This window comes from Rhagoletis zephyria, unplaced genomic scaffold (genome assembly GCF_001687245.7).
Source record: "Rhagoletis zephyria isolate East Lansing unplaced genomic scaffold, Rhagoletis_zephyria_1.1 Rzeph_scaffold_12297, whole genome shotgun sequence".
Classification (NCBI taxonomy): domain Eukaryota; kingdom Metazoa; phylum Arthropoda; class Insecta; order Diptera; family Tephritidae; genus Rhagoletis; species Rhagoletis zephyria.
In genome coordinates, this window is record NW_016169371.1 from 1 (window position 1) to 17,560 (window position 17,560).

Genomic DNA, 17,560 nt, shown 5'->3' on the forward strand with positions numbered 1-17,560 from the left:
AACAGAGCCAGTCGTGACGGGCTTGGCACTTGTTGGCCACGCAACACCATTATGCGGTGATTACCCTCATAGTTGACAGTCTCAATTAGTCCAGCAACGAGTCGCACCAGTAACGCGTTTCGCGATATATCTACCGTAACGCCAGAAGCTTTGTACGCCGCTTCGGAACAATTGAACGCGCATGCGTACCATCCATATGCGCGCGCAGCACCTGACCACCGTCGGCGACAAACATCAGACCCGATGTGGGATCTAGCGCCAAATCAGCGGGACTGGTGAGGTTTGAGCCCAACACTACCGCATGCCAATGCCGCTCAATTCAAAAACGTCAATTTTCTGTCCAATCAAGTCTGCCACATAGATCTTGTCGCCCACCCAATCGACGGCCAGCGCGACGGGTGCCCAAGTACCGGGCAGCGTAAGATCCAAGGGCGAGATAGCACCGTTAAATACATCCAATGGTATGGATTGCACCTTGCGTGTCTTAATATCGGACCAATACAGTGTGTTACGTTGATAGTGGTAAGCCACACCTGAGCAGCAGTGGCATTAGCCAGCACACGTGGATCGCTGCCATGTGCAGACATGCGCACAACAGCGCGATCATGCGCAAATATTAGCTGAGTTGTTGGCATCAGGCGCAATACATTTCGAATTTTGATTAAACTGTAACCCTGCGCGCACTGGCAAGTATACGAACCATCGGTGTTGGTGCAAAGCTGATCGCAGTGACCCCATTCGGCGCACTCATCCAGATCCATGCAGGTGCGGTTGTCAGCAGCGATGGCCTGCCCACTCGGCAATAGCAAGCGCCACCAGTAAGCGAGGGCCACAGCGATATTCACAGCTGAGCGCGGGACAAGAACCGGTAGCTGTGCGGGAAGAAAAAAATAAAACTTAGAAACAACGACAAAATGTGGAAGCAGGCGCGCTAAGAGCAATTTTGGCACACTTACAACAGGCGGTCTCCTCGTCGCTGCCATCCTCACAATCACGTTTACCGTCGCAAAGTTGAGATTTCAGTATGCACTTGGGTGTGCCATTCGGCCGCCGCGCGGACAAAGGAACTTGTTATCAGGACATGCGATTGCCGTGCAATTGGCCTCATCACTTTCATCCGCACAATCGTGATATCCATCACAATAGAAGTTGGATGGAATGCACAAGGCATTCGTGCAACGAAATTGGCCATGATGGCAGGGTGGAAAATCTGTAAGAGAATTGCAAATCGAGGATGAATGCAAAAAATGATGATAATGCTTGAATGCGAAAGAGTTGAACGAGTTGAATTTTTATTTGATTGAATGCATCTTCAGAAGGAGTAGATGAACTGAAAGGGGAAGATGATGATATGTAGTTGCTAAAACACAACGTTAGCGACAGCTGTTCGAGGCTTAAACATATGGAACGCTTCAAACGTAACGGATGTGTAGGATCAACTTTTTACAGCACAAGCATGGAGAAGTTTTAAACGTTAGTCAATCCGCACTCATGCGATGCAAAATGAATGGATGCCATCGGCAGTTGCACATTTTGAGTGAGTGATGTCCATTCGGCGCCAAAAGAACCTAAGCATTTTGGCATCCTTTTCTTGAGATAAAATTCAATGAGCCGCCACCTCTTTTGTTTCTCCCTACTCACTTATCTACTAGCCCGTTGAGTAAACGCTTGAAACGCTCCATATGCTTCACATATGTACATATGTACATATGTACAACTCGTCATGCCCCACTTTAGGGCACATTGCATGATTTGAAGTGTAAACTGTGCTGGGAATGCCAACAATGTGGTGATGGTGATGTTGATGTTGATTTCACGATTGAATACTTACTGCAGCCCTGTCATCAGATTTGTCACCGCAATCGTCTTTGTGATTACACTTGAGCGAAGCGTCGATACACTTCTGCCCATTGGCACAACGAAACTGATCCAAACGACATGAGATGCCTGTGCAGCCCTCCTCGTCGCGTCCATTGCGACAGTCCAGATAGCCATCGCAACGTTTCTCCTTCGGCACGCACGGACCGGACAAGCGACTCCGTCCGAGGGCGCCAAACCACCAGGCGCATTGCAGAATACATCGCTCGACTGACATTTTCTATAAGCTGTTCAGTGGAGGGAGCCCCAAGAACAATGAGTGTGGGAGTGGATGGCGATGGCGACGGCGATGGCGAGATGTTTCGTGATGGTAAAGATGAACGACGTCGATGTTGGTTGCATGGCAATGGGTCGGCGTAGGAAAATTTTGTTGACAGCCAGCAGAGACCGATGCACACGCAAGCAGACAGCGGAAGTGCAAAGCATTTCGCAGAGAAATTGGAAACGGAGATATATTGACGGCAATTGAATTTGTGTGTGATGATGCGGGTGTGGTGTGCGTGTATTCGACCAGCATCAATAGGGTAATGTAGTTGTCAATACCGTTGGTAGCACCCACACATACACACATACAACATAGGTTGGGCGATGGACGATGATGGCCATAAAGAACAGGCAGATTGCGTAGGCAACAAAACGGAAAATTGCAGCATCATCAAAGGCGGCAAAGCAATGAGGCGGTGACGATGGCGACAAAGTTGATTCATTTCATCAGTTCCAGTTGTTAGACATCGGTACATAGAAGCAGCCACAAAAGTACGGCACCATGGCAGCATACAAAGGCAAAACGTTGGTCCAAGCAAACGATGATTGAAAAGCAATGAAAAGAGAAAAAAAAAACGGAGAAAAAGGAAATAAGAATTAGCAAATCGAATTGAACTTATTCAAGCGGTAAAGTTCTTTAAATTTTAGTATTTTTGTTTATACCAAAATACTTCGTGTCACTCTTGAAAAATATTAAAATAATTGCATTTAGAGATTTTAAAATATAGGAGAATAAAGCTAGATAAGGAGACCATCTGATCCATATACCGGTCTAACTGAAACGCTTTTTTCCAGGCCGTGGACCAAAAAAAAAACACATATTTGCAAAGTTATTTTTGTCGCGCTATCTGTCAGGATTACAAGAGGACCGTTCCAACCAGCAGTTTATAAATAAGAAATCTGAAAATTAGAACCTCAATGATTCAAATTTTTTTTTTTTAAGTCTCAATACGACCCTTTTTCACCACCGCCGTGGTGAAGGCTACTGCTTCTGGTTCTGAGATGGCGGTTCGAGTCCGGTTGTAGGTGGTTAGAGTTAGGTAATATTTCCTTGGAGTAATATACTTTTTTCCTAGCATTAAGGAATGTTTTTTCTGAGTGTAGGAGGTAAAGCCAAGCCTACGATTTTATCCTTAACTATCGAAACCAGATAAATCTTCGTGGACCCCCACTTACAATTCGTGAACACCCATATTTTTTCACGCCAACGTAGACCCCCCTCGAGTCTCTTGTGTACCTCTGGGGGTCACATGGACCACTTTAGGAATCACGGATCTAGACTTTTGTTTTTTGATTTCAAACAAAACACTTAAAACAGAACTGGGGGGAGATTCTGTAGCCAGTTTGCGACAATTTTCGAATCGCTATCGCACTTTTTGATGTAAAAACATTCATATAACGCGGAAAAAAGTGTGATAGCGATTCGAATATTTCTGCTAATTGGTTACAGAATCCACCCATCGGAAACAAAATGTTGCCGACATCACGGCCTTCAATTTCAGGCAACAAAAAGTTCGGTCTCGTGAGCTTTCACTTTAGTTCTTCTCCTTCCTCATAGTTAGTGTGGTTGTTCTTGCTTGCCTGGTTATCAGGTTATCTGTTGAACAGCAACAAAATACACTACAGAAAAATTATATTTAACCAGATAACCAGATAACCGGGCAAGCGTGACCAGTTACAGTGCTTTCAGATTTTCCATGCAAGTACTTTTTATTTATAAGTTTCACCTGTATTGACACTTGTACTATTTATGTATGTATTGTTCAAGTGGCCCGAAGGATATGAAAATGAATGAAGTATACATACATTATGTCAACACCATGAATGGCATGCTTTTGGTAGAATATAAAGTGAATGTCATCAACAAAGGCAAATCTTTAAATCAACGCATAGTTAAAACAAATAAAAATGATAAAGCCGATATTTATATTGGAAACAGAGGGAGAAAGAGTAGAAAAACAGCAACAATTTACTTTTATGTTTGTGGCACTGACATGGACATCATAAAGCGTTGAAGGGAATGAATGGCCAATGAGCGAATGAAAGTACAAAAGGCACCCAACAGAGAGCAGTATGGAGAACTGTGAGGCAACTCATGAATAAGTATTTTACAAGTAACTGATGTAGACCATTGAGCTTATTTTAACTCATCATTTTTAATATAACTCAAAGCCTTCCCTATCGGGAAAGCAACTAGCGCCGAACTGGTTCGATTTTATAGAATTTAGAGACATGACTACTGCGCATTAATTCTCTTTTGCATGCTAGCAACTGGCGAATTAAACACTGCAATGTCCTATGAAGTGTAAATTGCCAGTTCTACAATTGACTGCAAAAAAAAAAGTAACATGATTTTTTCACACAGTATTTTTGGTTTTCCCATAACAGCGATTTTAAATTATTTTCAAAGAAATATGTTTTCAATTTGAAATCTAATTTGTTGGAATGAATGTCTATTTAAAGTAAAAAAGGCCCCCATGCATCTTTTTTGTAAATTCGTCACCGTAGATGTAGATTTCTTATAAAATTTCTTTTTTTATTATTTGCGATTTATCACATTTTCTGTGACTTAGCAAATTTGCATATCACTTAAAATAAGTGGTTAGAAATAAAATAGTTAGCTCGATCGTTTAGAAAACGATATTATTTTAACTTTAACTCTTAGCTAGCGGTATGTAGTCTTCAAAAGTAAAATAAAATAGGCTCTGGCAAAATATATCTTTTTATTTTCACTTTTATTTCAACATATTTATTTTGATTAAAAGAAAAATACTAATAAAAATAAAATATTTCACACAAACAACAAAAAATATAATCGATAATCGCATGAGGCTATTGCCTGAAAATTTTAAAAAGCACTTCGTACACTTATGTACAGTAGACTTCATACAAAAATAAAATCGGTACTGTTTTCCACTGGAATTATAAAATCTATTAAATTTTAGGACTTCCACCAAAATACCTCGCAAATATATTAAGATTTACCGGATTTACTGGACCGATTTGAAAATACCTTCAAAAATTGAGTTGTTTATTAATAAAAAGATTTTTTTTTAAATATTTTTTTAAAAAATTACCTCAGATGACTAACCAGTTTAAGCTTAAAAATTTTGCTAAAAATTAAAAAAAAAAAATTTCTATGGAATCATAATACTGAGATTTTTGATGCTATTTTTGAATTTTTTTCAAAGACTGGTTTAAAAAAAAACTTGAATAACTCAGCCAACATCTTACCAATTTAGATTTATGAGGTATTATTAGTAAGGTATTTTCTCACCCCTTTAATTTCTTTGCGAATAATTTCATTCAAAGTATGAAAGAGGAAGGTAAGATAAACACGTGTCATTCCATGTTGAATTAAGATGTGTTGGTATTTGATAAAAAAAAAATTGGGACGTGAATGAGTTTTTTTTGCAAAAATACCACCCCACTGATACCTCATAAGTCTACATCGGTAAAGTTTTGGAGCAGTTATTCAAGTTTTTCTTACACAAATATTTGAAAAAAGTTAAAAAACAGCGTCAAAAATCTCATTATTATGATTCCGTTGATACAATTTGTTAAAATATTTTTACGTAGATTTTTTGAGCTTAAACTGTTTTGTCATCTGGTGGGATTTTTCATTCATTCATATTCAGAAATATTTATGTAAGTACCCATACAATAAAAAGATGGTGTACAATAAAAAATGAGCAAAAAGTTTTGATAAATGATAAGCAAAATTACTTTTCATATTTTAACTTGTAAATATCTACTTTTCGAATATACCAGAAACCGCATGTTTCAAAAGTTAAACTACCAACCAATGTTGACTGGCGCATAAGTATGTACATACATATGTATATGAACATATGAATGACGACGCATTCGCATTGTATTGTTAACGGTATATGCATGTATGTAAGTATGTACTGCAACCTTATATCTGCTGCTGTTGGTCAACCAATAAATTATGTACACTATTTTATTGTATTTTATATGTTCAATAAATTTGCTATTCACACACATCACGAATTCTCTGTATCGCATCCATACCACTTATCATTTTCGATTTTCCACACGTTGGCGCAGAGAAAAGCCGAAAAGGATAATACCGGATATTGAAGGAAAGCTGTTGTACGCACTCTAAAGGCTGTACCAACAACCACCATATACTATGTACATACATACATACATATCGGCTTAAGTGTAAGAGGATTTCATATCGTTTGCATTTGTTATATCACCAACATATATTACCACAAAGCTTTATACATACATACATACATATGTATGTATGTATATCCTCTGCAAGCAAGAGTTATGTATGAATGTGTAATGCCATTAAATTTGGCATTGCTGTTGGTGGGAAATTTCGTTAGCACATCTCGCCTCATATTCAAACTCTTTCGATACACTCAATTTTACATACATATGTACATACATATGCATGCTTAAATGAATATATTGGTGCTTAAAGCGATTGATGGATGATTTCGTCTTTCGAGTGTAATTAAAATATGCACAACAAATTATTGCGCATTACACTCGAAAATCGTTGGCATATGCGCGGTAAATAAGCTGCGTAAGACAGGTGTCTGCTTCAATTATACGTATGTATATATTTATATATGTAGATATGTATGTACTCGTTTCAGAAGTAGATATGAAGGACCTAGTAAGTATTTACTTCGAATTAGATGTTTGTAATTGCGAAACTTTTTGAAGAATTAATATCATCGTGCGACAGTAAATTTTACATGCAAACAAATGAATATAATCGCGAAACTATGGGTAAATTATAGTAAAACTGCGTAGGTACTTAGTTTTTCTCTCCGACGCCAGATTTTTTTTAAATGACTTTGGAATTTAAACAATGTGATTATTTCAAAAAATTATTTAAAAAATTCAGTGCAATGTATATGGGTATCATATAAAAGAAAAAATTCTGTAGAATTATAACAGAATAATTTTTTTTTGTGCATAAGGACGAATGGGTCTTGACGTCAGAGTGAAAAACTAAAAACGTAGTTTTACTATAGTTTCGTAAGTGTATCGATTCTTTCGTGTGTTTTGATTGTTTTTTTGTTTTTTCCGCACGGTGTGTTCATTTTGATATACATATGTATGTATGTACGTTCTTAGTTTCCCAGCTAAAATTGTCAACGCACTTATTTACTGAAGTGTTTTTCCTATGCAGTGATACCATGAAACGTGCAATATTACATTTTATTTTAAGAACATCTCGATCTAGCCCTACTTATCGAAATAAATTTTTCGTGAATGTATTTCTCGCTGCACCCTCGGTATGCATTTTTAATTTCATCAAAATCGGATCATAAACACATATTCAGAAAATCTGGAATCCTGCGTCATCTAGCGGGGTAAAATATAGCCTATGTCCGTGCCACGGGTAAGGGGAATATACTATCAACACTCGGTTGAAATCCGGCTAAGTTTTTTCATATATAATATGTATAATTTGAGATTAATTTGTAACATAATTCTTGTGTTCAGAGACCTGAAGTAAAGTTTAGCGAGCAATTTTTTAACACTTCTTTCCTACAATAGACGGTTTTGGGTGCACTGAAGTTCACCATGAAAAGACCCCTGCCAATGTAGAGTTTAATTCAGCCTTCCTTTGATAAAGTGTTTCGATTTGAGGAATATGCACCTGGAAGATTCAGACCGTCAATGGAGAAGGTGCCTCTGCCCGGCTGGTTGATATCATCTGGCAACCAATTGACATCACCACCATCAAATAAATGGCACGGATGGGGCGAGCAAAAAAAAAAAAAGCCGTGGGGTCTTACAATGTCTACTAAAGCTCCCATGTAAAGTAGCAAATTCGCTGCTGGGTTTGTGTTGGTAGAGTGACTCTGTCACTTGATACTGTCGTTAACCCCAGTGTACGAACGTATCACCACAATCAATCGCTCATTTTCGCCTACTTGCAGATGGAATGGAAGGGTGAGCTGGAGAGCTCCTGGTAGTGCTATCCCCGTCACAAAATAAAAATCGTGCTTAACGATTTGCCAATTTGGGCAAGGAAAGGATCTTTGGCTCACGATGAAACCTCCGCTGTATGTGCTAAGGTTAAGCCTAAAAAAGATCCATCAAAGTACGTGACTGTCTCCAGATTGATAACGAGAAACCAAGCCTAAATAAATATCCTGTTGGGCCGATTCAGATCACTACAAGATGCGTACTCCCGTCTGTGCAGCCAAAAATGTGCGCTCAGAAATTTAATAACAGCACATTCTAAGAAAAATTTCACTTGTCAAACTTTATAATAGTAGTTCTGCTAACTTGTCGTAATATAAAACTTGTTAAAATGAGCTGATGCGTATGAGTGAAAACCAAATTTGCTTACTATAACTTCAGCCATGAATATAACTTACGTTATACATAGACCGTTACCTCCAAAACTTTTCAATGTAAAGAATTTTATAATTGAATGCTCAACTAATTAATGTGTAAACAAAATGCTAATACTGTAACAAAACTCACCCAAAGACCTGTTATTAAATAGAATATTAATAAAAGCAAAACTTTTTTACCTAGATTATCTGTTCAAAAGTTTTAGGATTACCGAAGGGGAAGAGATATTCAAAAGCACTGTATCTATGTAGCTTGAGTTTAAACGAGTTTAAGGTAAATAAATAGCAATATATTTTAAAATCTACATACGAACACAAACGACCCAATTAAGCAAGTCTTGCAATTGCTATAAACAACTTTGATACTTTGAAAGAGATAGATATTAGAAGAAGGAGGGAAGCATTGTATGAGGCTATTCTTCAAAGGCAATAATAAATAAGCCCTAAGGCAAAAAAGATACTGTGAATCTAAGCGGATTTGTATAATTATTTGCGCATTGTTACAATATGTACGTAGACATGTACATATGTATATTAGCGTGGGCCGAAAATCCGCATTTTTAGAATTTTGATTGGTAATAGCAAACATATGGTTCATTATGCTCTAAAAACAATCTGTGTGAAAGATGAGAATTTTTGGTCAATATCTTTGGCTCGCCCAAGTCCATCAAAGTTCAAGTGCTAATGTATATACTTATTATGTAGATATTTATAAGACCGATGTTTTGTATAACAAAAAATGTGGATCAGTTTTAGTTTTTTTCTTTTGTTTATTAAGATTTTAATAATTTTTTAAATTAATTTAATTTAATTTTAATTTTAATTAATTTTAATTTTTAAAAGTCTAAATCATTACATAAAAACGGCATACATGTAAATGTCAAACTTTGAATATAATTCAGAAAAAAAAATTTTAAATATTAAATATTGGTTTTAAATTTTTTTTTTACTTTTTAATAAAAGTTTTTAGAAAAGTTCTGGGGGTATGCAGTTTTGTAGATTATTGAATTTTTGTACAATAACGCGCGATTTCAATTAGCTAAAAATGCCGTTGACTTTTGAGATTTTTTTTCGACGAGAGTGTTGCGAATTTTCTACCATAAATACGACGCATGAACGAAATTAATTTTCATATGGGAGAAAAGTTCAACCGCCTCGGCGAAGAAAGCGCTCAAAAATTAAGGGTATATTTTAGCCACTTGAAGTAGGCACTGCCTACCAAGAATTTTTCTAAAAACTCTAATTAAAAAGTAAAAAATTTTATAAAACATTTTTTAAAAGTTGATTTTTTTTTGAATTCTATACAAAGTTTGAAATGTTGGCGTATATTTGGGTTTTTATGTAATAAAAAATTAAATAAACAAAAGAAAAATATCCAAAACTTGCCAACATTTTTCGTTTCTATTTTCACAACTGTACATTAGAGTGGTCCAAAAAAATAACGTCGGACTTTTAATGCCGGCACACCCTAGGATTGATCTATATCGAAAAAAATATACCCCTATTTTTTATTTTGAAATCAAAAAATATTTAGGGAGTGCTCAAAGCGCTCAAAGTTTTCCATGTATTTTATATGGGGAAAAACAAATTTTCGTAGAAATGGTATAAAACTCTTGAAAATCAATATTTTTCGACCGGAAAACTGTGGTTCTCTTCAGGAGACTTCCAGTATTAATATCCAATTGTTTATTTAACCATGTTTTATGATTAAAGATTTTTTATTGGTTCCCCCGTTGCATTTTCTAAGGGCTTTGGAGGACCTATAAAATATAGTTACCATGAAAAAATTGTTAAAGAAACAATCGAGTATTATTACTTCCGATCGAAAAAAATTGATTTTCAAGAATTTTACACTATTTCTACAAAAAGATGTTTTTTCTGCATATAAAATACATGGAAAACTTTGAGCGCTTTGAGCACTACCTAAATTATTTTTTATTTCAAAATAAAAAAAAATATGGGTATATTTTTTTCGGTATATAACAATCCTAGGGTGTGGCGGCATTAAAAATGCGACCTTATTCTTTTACATACATTTTTGAACCACTTTACTGTACATATTTGAATATATGACTGAACACATGTACATATGTATGCATGTATGTATGTATGTATGTATGTAGATCAATGCAGATGCATAAATGCTTGTAAATCAAGCAACAATAGCTGCAGTAGCATAATTGTTACCTGTGAATTGCAGCTTATGGACGGACATAAAAACCTAAGGAATATACTTTATATTGTGTTGCTACGTACAAATGTACCTAGAAACTAATAAGAGAAACAAATTATGAAAAAATAAGTGTTTTTTTTTGTTCCTATAGCAAAGCTGCAAAAAATGCTCCAACGATAGCGAAAGAAATTCTGGAGACACATACATATATTCACTCATGTACATATGTATGATTCTAATGTTTTGCTTACATTACTAACCAACTAAGAAATTCGAGGAAGCCGAGAAAAGCAAATTATTTAATTGAAGGGATATGAAGACTAAATAAAGCAGCTTTTCAACAATGGCTATCGAGTGAGTAAATATTCACTAAGTTAGGAGCTAATTTCAATTCAGGGTCCATAAAAGCACATTTACACGTAATTTTCTTGCTTTTGATATCAGAAATCAAATTTATGTAGACAAATAAATGTTGATGTAGCAATTTTAAAGTTAAGCTTTAGCAAAAATGTTAAACGACCTACAATATATATATTTTTTCAGAATGAAAACATATTATTCCATATTCTTGCATTAGCTGTATATTTGTTATACATATTTTCTAGATTTTAGGTGGATAAATTAATATATGATGCATTGGCCTAACGAACATACCTAAAGGTACATCCAATGGCACCCCCATCGGCGTCTCTGATGGCACCCTTAGTGGTATGACGCGTTAGGAGAAGGAGGCTGCATGGAGTACAAGCTCTGTTGTGGAGATCCTCTTTCTAGAAGAAGAGAAGGAGACTGCATGGAGTACAAGCTCTGTTGGATTGGAGATCTTTCTTCTAGGTTACTACCGCACACATTACCAAGAAATTTGCAACATTTTAAGGCAATTAATCTTGCTTTACAATTTTTGTAGTTGTACGTCGATTATTGTATGTAGGTTATTGACACTACCACCGATCTTACAATAAACAAATTGCAATGAATGTTATCTTAGCCTTAAAAATTAACAGAGATCGCTCTTGCCAACAATTTGTACTTTGGAGGACTGAGAAGTCAATTGATAAGTAAAGTACAAAAATACTCATTATGGCTGCCCAATTGTATGGCGTAGAAGCATGGGCAATGAAAACATCTGATGAAGCGGCTCTTGGAGTGTTCGAGAGAAAGATTATGAGGAAGATTTATGGACATATGCGCCTTACAACGATAATATTTAGACATGGCTCGGTCATGTCGTACGAATGAACAGCAACGCTACAGCTGTGAAAATATACTGAGGTAACTGAAGAAGAGGCCACCATCGAACTTTTAAAATTCATTATAGCATTAAAAAAATTAAAAAAAATTCAACAACAAAACAAAAACCATAAATTTCAGTATGCCAAAGGCGACATTCCCCACTAATGCATGAAAATTGTTATTTCCCCTTAGCTGCATTAACTAACTAACAAAAGAAAGTTTTCTCCTAAAAGTTCTAACAATTAACAAAGAGGTAACTTAACTTGCTGCTATAAGTAAAACAACAGCAACAACTAAACAGTAAAAACTCTAAATGGTAAACATAATTGAATAAAGAACAACTGGTGATTAAAGCCTCGCCACTTGCCACACTAACCGAGTGCCGCTTTGAGGCAGTTCGTAAGGAGAAGTTCATTAGTGTCGCGGAAGTTCGCATTTCAAGTGTCTACCGGATTTTTTATGACTTCCCTAACGCGATTTACTGCTGCCGACACTAACTCAGAGAGGGGCCGGCATGCAACAGTTATTTGCTAGTTTATGTATGTAGATGTGAGTAAAGGACGAACTTGATGCTGGTCTGAGGGGTTAAGGGGCTAACGATTTGATAGTCCATCGCGTAGCGAACACCCGGCGGTGCTGCCGGCGGGTATAATTAAATTTTCCGAGTGGTCACCTGGCCGCTGAGGGGAATTAAGATAAAAAACTTAATTATGACTTGCTGCTTGGTTGATGGGTAGGTAGTAAAATGACGAAAAGCTAGTATGTAAAATGGCAAAAAACATTTGGTTATGAGGGGGAAGAACAATGGCAATTGAAAGTTTCAACATGCGATGGTAGCAAGAAAGTTTGCTGCTGCTGCTGCTGGTTACTTTGAAAAGTAGTTAGTGAGCTTGAGTTTAACTGCCACGTTCAACAACTGCCCATACTCTCATGCAAGCATATTTGCCGTTATCTTCGTTGTTTGCTTCAACTATTTTCTTTATTTCTACTCAAAAACTCATTTATTCCAATTATGCATTACATTGACTTGAAAATCACTTTCTTGCTTGCTATCATTTTTTTTGCACAGCGACTTAAAAGACAAACACAAATTTTTCATTTACCAAAAAGAAAAAAAATAATAGTAGAAGACGATGAATATGCAAGCGTAGCTGAAAGAGTGCACAAGAGAATGCAAGTAAAAGCGAAGTGAGTGGAAAATTTTCTGCTAGAGTCAGTCGGGTGTGGGAAGCTTTGAGGTAACTCTCGGCCGCATTTCTTGCGTTACTTGGGGTATTCGCTGTTGGTTGATGGAAGGCGCTGTGGTGAGGCAAATAAAAAAAAATTATTTCTAACAAAGTTTGAAAACCATTTTTCTGCGTCGAATTTTGTATACATTGCATTCTTTCGCCTCTCCTCTCTTATGCGACAAAATTGACGTTGAAACAATTTTTACCATAACGCGCGATAAGTGTTCGCCTGGCTGGTGGGTGGGTTAGAATTTTGGTTTTTGCTACCTCAAGCGGACATTAAAGGCAACTTTGTGGTAGACGGAGCCGTTCCGTCTTGCATGTACATTAGGGTGGTCCAAAAATGCATCCGTAAAAGTAAAGTCGGAATTTTTATGCTCTAGCGGGATTGTTCTAAACCGAAAAAATATACGTCTATTTTGAAATCAAAAAAATATTTTTTATAGATTTTGCCAAAAAAATTTGTATTGTTAATTTCACACAGATTTTACTTTAGTTGTATTAATTAGTTTTTAAATTTTAATCCTTATTTACATTTGCCAGCAGTGTAAAAATTGCGAGAAAAGTTCATTTGGCAAAAACAAAAAAAAAAACAGTCGGTATAGAACAATCCCAGGGAGTGTGAGCATTAAAATATTGAATTTACTTTTTTTTTTTGAACCGCCCTAATATGCATAACATATCCATGTATATGAGCAGACATGAAGCTTATATTGCGCGCAGAAAATATGCAGTGCATTAATAATCATTTCGTCAACTTGTCTTGGCGTCGCGTCGTTTGCCTATGCGATATATTTACATTTTTCACTTACACTTACCAATCTTGTTGTGCGCTTCGTGCGCATTTATGTCATTCACTCACTTATGTGTTGACTAAAGCGCATTATAGTAGTTTACAGCAAAAATTACGCCCAAATGCAAATTTAGGAATATACACTCACACATATGTAAAAACATACACATGTACAGTCATGTGAAAAATAATAGGAATACGAAATTTTGACCAGGTTGTACTGCTTTTCTTTTGTTTGTTTAATATATTTTTTTTATGAATTAAAAATTTCAAACATTTTAGACAAATTAGAAATATTCAACAAAATTTAACAATAACATTAAGAATTTTCAGAAAAAATCTAAGTGTGTACTTTTAAAGCCCATTAAATTCCAGCTCAATAAAGTGCAAGTCTCAAGTGGCTAAGAATTGGCGTTGATTTTTGATATTTTTTTTGTTGACGGTGTCAGGCATTTTCTGCCGGACAAAGTACATATTGCGCGATTAATAATATAGAAAAGTAATTCAAAATTTACGGAGATTTTGCAGATTTTATAATACAATTAATGAACTTGACAATAAGAATACGTTCAGCTTAACAGAAGACTACACTTCCCAAACCGGCAAAAATATAAATTGAACAAACTTTGATTTCGTTTTCCCACAAAATTGAAATTTTTAAATAAATCTGTATATTATAAAACGTGCGAAATATGCGAAAATTTTTTGTATGGAAATTGTAACACTTTAATTTGGCCATCCAAAAAGATATATCGAAATCAAACTATCAAAATTCATGTCCTTGTTTCTGTGTAAATAATACAATGTGCTGTATACTATAATGCCGTTACATATACGATGTGTTTGCGGAGTTTTATGTTGCATGTTTGTTGACAATTTGCGAAAATATTTTACTGCTAGGCATTTTCAAGATTCAAGAGGTTATTGCCACTCATATGTATAGGAGCACGCAAACTTGCCGGCATTAACTATTAAGCACATACATAACTGAACTATTAACATACATATGTATGTATATTATTGTCATAAACGTCATACATTTGCCGTGACACGTTGCAGTTTGCGAAATTTCTGTCGTCCTTATAATTGAATGCAACAGTGCAAAGTTCGACTAGAGGGGCAAGGATAAATTTATATACATACTACTGCTATATGCTTATGTATATTTGATTTTTGTTTGCACAGTTATAGTTGTTGATTTACTACTGCCTATCTGTCTGCTCAGTTTTTGTCGGTCTGCCTGCTTTTTGTTTTTTTTTGCTCTTATTTCAAACTAACTATCTGTGCAACAACTTATCAGCAGTGGTAAAGGTAAGCATACACAAACCGATAAGTGCAGTACAGTTGAGTTACTCAACCCGGATATTTCGTCCATTTTTATTTTACTGTTATATTCTCTTAACTCGCATAGTTCATCAACTATGAAAAGTTTATTTATTTAACTCATCAAAAAGCAATTCGTCGTCTGGCTGTCTGGCTGTCTAGGCGGGAAGCAACCGCTTCACAGTGGCTGCCCAGACAACTATGTATGTAAATACTACTGGCTAGTTGCGCACTGTTTCAATATTGTAATTGTTTTTCTTTGCTGCAGTTTCTTGATTACAACTTACAATATTTGTCGTAGGAGATTTTATGTACGTATGTATGTATGTATGTATGTATGCGAGTATGCATTTGCTACAGCCAATTTCCAGACATTCATCCGCAGTCTGTCAGTGCTGGGGGAATAAATTTGCTTGATTGCTTCGTAAGCATTCAGAGGCAAAAAAGGAAGAGAAGAAATCGAAAAATAAGAAAGTTTTACATTAACTTTCTTTGCTTTTGAGAATTCCTAGCAGCTTCAGTTGCTGGTAGATGGCAGTAAGTTTGCAATATTGGAACTTATGCAAACACTCGTACATTCCACGCCAATAAGTAAACACACATGTCTTGAGACTTTCTGACCGCCCAACTGTGTCAACTATTGAACCAAGTATTTGTATGCAAAGCGGTTACGAGTGTAGCAAAGGACATGCAGGTTACGTTTGCAACTATTATCAGCGGGTAAATGCAGGATGTACAGTTTTGAGTTTTTAGTTTTTAAATAGTGGTGGTTTGAAAACTACGCTATTAAGCTCATTTGTGTTCCGGGTCATAGCCAGATCGCGAGTAATTGCATGACCGATAAGCTGGAAAGACAGGAAACCCCTGACCTTATGTGGTCTATTTCTAGAGAGATGGGCGTTAAGTCAGCTCAGCGTGCGCTGGGAAAATACCTTGACTTCAAGGTGGCTAAATCCTTTTGGTCACGTGTAGAACGGAGGCGTTTTAGGGAGCTCTTGAGACTCTCGTTGTGGGTGGGAGTTCTAACTGGTTATTGCGTGATAGCTAAGCATACAGTAAGGTGGAATATCATCGATGACGGTGAGGTGAAATTATCTGAAGCACCTTGGGTCGCATTTCTTCCACACTCCCGCCCCGCTCCTATTAAGCGCACCACAATGGACGGCATAAATAATTGTCTAAAAGTGTGCCTCCACTCACCGAGGTGACCCCCTAAGCTAACCTAATCTAGGGGTTTGAAATATGTAAACACATTTGAGCTGTACTATTCTAATGTAAAATAAGAACTCTGCATTAATCAACAGGTTTAAATAATATTAGTGGCATTTACCAGTACTAGCCACGTTAAGATTGGTTTGCGTGAAGATAGGTGGCTCACACAGAGTCTTGACTTAGGCCAATGGAGGTCCTTACCGATCAGTTCTCTTTATATCGTGGTCAGGTTAGGTTATATTAAATAGGCGGTAGTCCCTTTGACCGTATGTGGTTTATAGTTATACATATTCGTTTTTGTTGTTTAATGGCCTTATAACAATTATATTCAACAATTTTTATTGAGCTCGAGGCCGTTTCTTTTTTTAATGAAAACTTATTGNCCTATGCACCGTGCTAAGTACGCCTTGTAAATTATCGTTTGCTTTTTTCCACTATTTTCATTTTTGTTATGCCAACACAATCAAGCGCAGCTATTCCGCTGCAATTCACTTGACCATGTGGTTGTTGGTTTTGTTGGTTTTTGTTAATATTTCTATTAAGTTATTTGTTTTTGTCCTTACAACAATTATATTCAACAATTTTTATTGAGCTCGAGGACGTTTTTTTTAATGAAAACTTATATAGCTGCGCTTGATTGTAGTTGGCTTAACAAGTGAAATAGTGGAAATAAGTAACAAGAATTAACAAGGCGAACTTAGCACAGTGCGTATGCAACTGGGTGAGTCAGTGGGATCGTCGGTTCGAATCCTACTGAAAGAAGTCTGATGAGGAAATGTGGTGATATTCGAAATAGCTATCAGTTCGAATGTCGATCATCGATTTTTTGGATCGATTCACAGATCGAATCGAAACTAAAAAAGCGACTGAAAATCGAATCGAAAGGGCTCGATAAATCGATTTTCGATTTAAAAACGGCATCTCTAGTTGGGACACTCATCGTTTGCAGAGCACCCCACATGCTTAGGCAAATTTCCCACTGCTGGGACAAGGGCACTGCTCAAATACTCAACACTTGACAGCTAAGCTTTCGTTGAATATTCCAATTAATAGTCCAGTCGAATGGTAGTTTAAGATTGCAATACAATGCACGAAT

General features: G+C 36.4%; 1 pseudogene; it reads right to left on the bottom strand.

Moving 5' to 3' along the window:
* Positions 1–173: 173 nt before the first annotated feature.
* LOC108377559 (low-density lipoprotein receptor-related protein 2-like) lies at positions 174–6,187 on the bottom strand (annotated as a pseudogene).
* Positions 6,188–17,560: the final 11,373 nt, after the last annotated feature.